General features: G+C 36.6%; 1 pseudogene; it reads left to right on the forward strand.

The window, feature by feature from the left end:
• Window positions 1–349: 349 nt before the first annotated feature.
• Window positions 350–2704, forward strand: LOC103706793 (annotated as a pseudogene).
• The last annotated feature ends 1381 nt before the right edge of the window (window positions 2705–4085 follow it).

The raw sequence follows: 4085 nt of genomic DNA on the forward strand, positions 1-4085 counted from the left end.
GGTCTATTGGAGTAAACTGGAAAGTCTAGTAATATAAATGGGCATGCAGTGTAAATTAGCATTCATAGATTGCTAGAGATAAGTTATTCCTGAATTGATATAAAGGCGCAACGCCTATTCTCCTACATCCACTATTGAATCTGCTGTTAAAAAGTATGATATCTTGTTTGGAAACTTTTTTCCTTCTTCTGACTTTAATAGACCAATATTTTAAGAAACCATGACCTTGCAAAAGGATTGACTCAACAAGCATTATCTGTTTGGATCAAATCAATTTATTGCATTTTCCTTCTTTCATTTGCTGAATTCTCTGGATCTTAAACTGGTACCTTTCTTTCCTCAGAGATAAAAGGTGGCAGATGCCGAGGATTTTCAGCCTCTTGTATGTGACAATGGCACTGGAATGGTTAAGGTACACATTCTGGATTTTTTTTATATTATTCTTCCTCAACTATTCCCATGTATGTATCTATTTTCCTAAATCCATGCAGGACTTGATGAATCCTTCATGATGTAGAACTTTTTCTAATGCGAACTACCAAATATTTAATACTAACATTGAAGCTTGATGTTTTACACATTGTAATGTTAGGACTCCATGGCACTTTCTTTTTTTCTCTTTCCAATATGTAGTTTGGGTGCATAAAGGTATTAAAGAATTCCAACTTATTTTTTGATTACTTTCAAGGCTGGATTTGCTGGAGATGATGTTCCAAGGGTTGTTTTCCCTAGCATTGTGGGCCGTCCACGTCGCACCGGTGTGATGGTTGGCATGGGCCAGAAAGATGCATACGTTGGGGATGAAGCCCAATCCAAGCGTGGTATTTTTAACTCTGAAATACCCTACTGAGCATGGCATTGTCAGTAATTGGGATGGCATGGAGAAGATCTGGCATCATACTTTCTACAATGAGCTTCGTGTGGCCCCAGAAGAACAGGCACCTCTTAACCCCAAGGCCAATCATGAGAAGGTGACCCAAACCAAATCATGTTTGGACCTTCAACACTCCAGCTATGTATGGTAGCCAACCAGGCTATTCTGTCTCTTTATGCTGGAGGTCGCACAGCAGGTGAGCAAGTCCACTACCTGTCTGTATCAGTCTCTCTGATGGTTCACTTTCTTGACTTACTGCACAATGTTTTCATTTGTATGACAGAAACAGCAGATGAAATACTAGATTGTATGTACTCCATGTTGACTCCAGACTATGAATAAGTCCAATAAGCAAATTGGGAGGATCTAGGTGAATTATGACATGGATTGGCATTATTGATAATTTCAGATAGTGGCAATTTAGCATACTTTTGACACCAGTAATTGCTTCATTGGAGCCATTTCATGATTATCTTTTTTTTTTTTTTTTCCTCTTTACTTTATGTAAAATGTGTATCTGTCATTTCTTTTTTCTTCTTTGATGTAAGGGGTTCGTTCACCTTAAACCTTTTTAACTGTCTCACACACTGACCCTGTTTTCTGTAAAATAAATAGATCGTGTTCTCGATGATTATATATATATATATATATATATATATATATATATATATATATATATATATATATATATATATATATATATATATATATATATATATATATACTTTTGCAGTAGATGAGTTTCGATTGTCTTATGAAACAGCTATAATGACTAATAGCTTGAATTTTTCTGAATTTTGAATGTAATTAGTTCGATTTTGTTCATGTGATAACAGAGAATTACTATTTGTTACTTGAGATTACCTACAATTCCATCATGAAGTGCTACGTGGATATAAGGAAGGATTTGTATGGCAACATTGTTTTTGAGTGGTGGATCCACCATGTTCCCAGGCATTGCTGACAGGATGAGCAAGGAGATCACTGCACTAGCACAAGCAGCATGAAGATTAAAGTGGTGGCTCCCCCAGAAAGGAAGTAGAGTGTTTGGACCGGAGGCTCCATCTTGGCATCCCTCAGCACTTTTCAGCAGGTACCAACGCACTCGAAACATATACATTTTGAATTCCCATGCGCCATATCAATTGTAAGGACCCGTGCAGGTGTGTGTTTAGTCTTACATCGGTTATTCGCTGGGTAGATCTTGGGTACTTATACAGGATCAAGGAACCTAAATAATACCTTTCGGCTAGCTATTTTGGGTGAGGTCCTGGGTTATTACATCAATGACATAACACAAATCATTTCATTGATCATTATATTTGTGTGAATGATCTGGGAAACATGAATGCTTAATATATATTTGGGTTTCTTGTATCATGTTTTTTGGTGCGAATAACTTATGATGAGTTCTTATCTGTGGCAGATGTGGATTGCAGAGGCAGAGTATGATGAGCTTCTAAGTCTGCTACCATGGGAGGTGAGATGAAGAGGTTTGCCATCCCATTCATGGAGATGGTGCTAGCTCTCTTTTCTTTCTTCTGAACTTTTATATACCCGGCAGAGTGGACAATGACCTCATCAGTGCTGTTCCACGAGAAAGCATCCAAGTAACCCTTCATCTTAACGTTATTGTCCATCATGATGGTGAACCTTGTAAATTGAGGGGTGGTCAATAATGCTGCTTTAGATGGGGTTGATGAGCCTTTTTCCTTACATGTTTTCTCTAATAAGTTTATCTTGTATTAGATGTTGTTCGGTCGACATGATTTTGTTTGTTCTGATACAAATCTTGCTCTTGCTCAATAATGTTGCTTTAAATTGGGTCTAGTGAAGCTTTTACTTGTACATCTTTTGTTTTGTAAGTAGTTTCTTCTGCATGTATTTGTTCCATTTACTTTGGTTTTACCTTTAATATTAACGCGGTTTCGAGTGTTTTGGATGACCTGCTAACCATGGGATGACCACATGTCTGGTGGTGTTTCTTCTGACACTAATCTTGTGCTTGAAATGATATGGATCATTTGATATACATTTCCTTTTATCCTGTCTGATGTCACCAGATCTCTTCATGAACACTTTAGCTTCAAGACTTCCTTTTTTTCTCATCATCATTTCTTTAGGTATCTTCCAATCCTTAAATCTTGAGTAGATAAAATTTGTTCCTTGACCCCTTGCCTGCAAACAACATTAATAAGCTTCTGGAATTTTGATTCGAGAAGCTAATATATCTATTTTTTCCCCAAAATAAAATGTAAGTAAAATGTGAAGAATGTCAGCCATATTAAAGAACTTCATGAAAGCTGACAATAATGTCTGCATGAATCCTAGGCATTTCATCTACATTCTTAACCATTAGAGTGCAAGCTACTAGAGTTACTTTACCATCCATTTCGAAAAATGAATACAATCTGCTCAGTGTAATCTCCATCATCTTTTTCTGATTTGATTGTTTCACATCAAACCCCAAATAGTTGGGTTAAGGCTGCTGGTTATGTCTATGTTCTTCTGTGTCAAGACAAAAAAACATACCCATCAACCAACTATTTTTCATCCCTGAACTGAAGAAGAGAAATAATCTTTCTGTTAGCTTAGATATATGTCTGCTTACCAATTTGATTGTTTCATTAGAAACCTATTTTTCGAGAAAATTGTTTATCAATATGTTATATGGTCTCGCAACATTTATAGACTTTCATGCAAGATGTTAGCCAGTAAGTATCTCAACGAGCGAGCTAAACATCTATGCGAGGTTTCTATATTACTTCACCCAATTTTCATCGAGCTTAGCCACGAGGCAAATGATAGTAAAAATAGAATCAATTTGTCTTTGCTATTATCAATCTTTGCCTACCTATGTATATCATAAATTGGAATCCTGGGCTAAGAGACTGAATTATTACAAATGGGAGTACGTTATGAATTCCTACTAGCAACAAATAGCAATAAAAATGACAATAATAATTGATCTAATTTAAACTGAAATCTGTTCATAAACTTTTAGGTGTGGCATTCACTTTCTAACCAGTAATGAAAAGAAAAAGCTGGTAAAGCAAGCATTTGTCACAGTAAAAAGCTTCTCATTCCCCCCTTCCACTGCAAATGCCGGGCTGACCAGGTCTGGCCTGAGTGTTAGTACTCTGGACCCGGGCAGCTGCAATAGTATACAAGAAGTCATAGAAAACACCAGGCCTAGAATATTAGCTCTATG

The sequence above is a fragment of the Phoenix dactylifera genome, chromosome 11, assembly GCF_009389715.1.
Source record: "Phoenix dactylifera cultivar Barhee BC4 chromosome 11, palm_55x_up_171113_PBpolish2nd_filt_p, whole genome shotgun sequence".
In the NCBI taxonomy this organism is placed as follows: domain Eukaryota; kingdom Viridiplantae; phylum Streptophyta; class Magnoliopsida; order Arecales; family Arecaceae; genus Phoenix; species Phoenix dactylifera.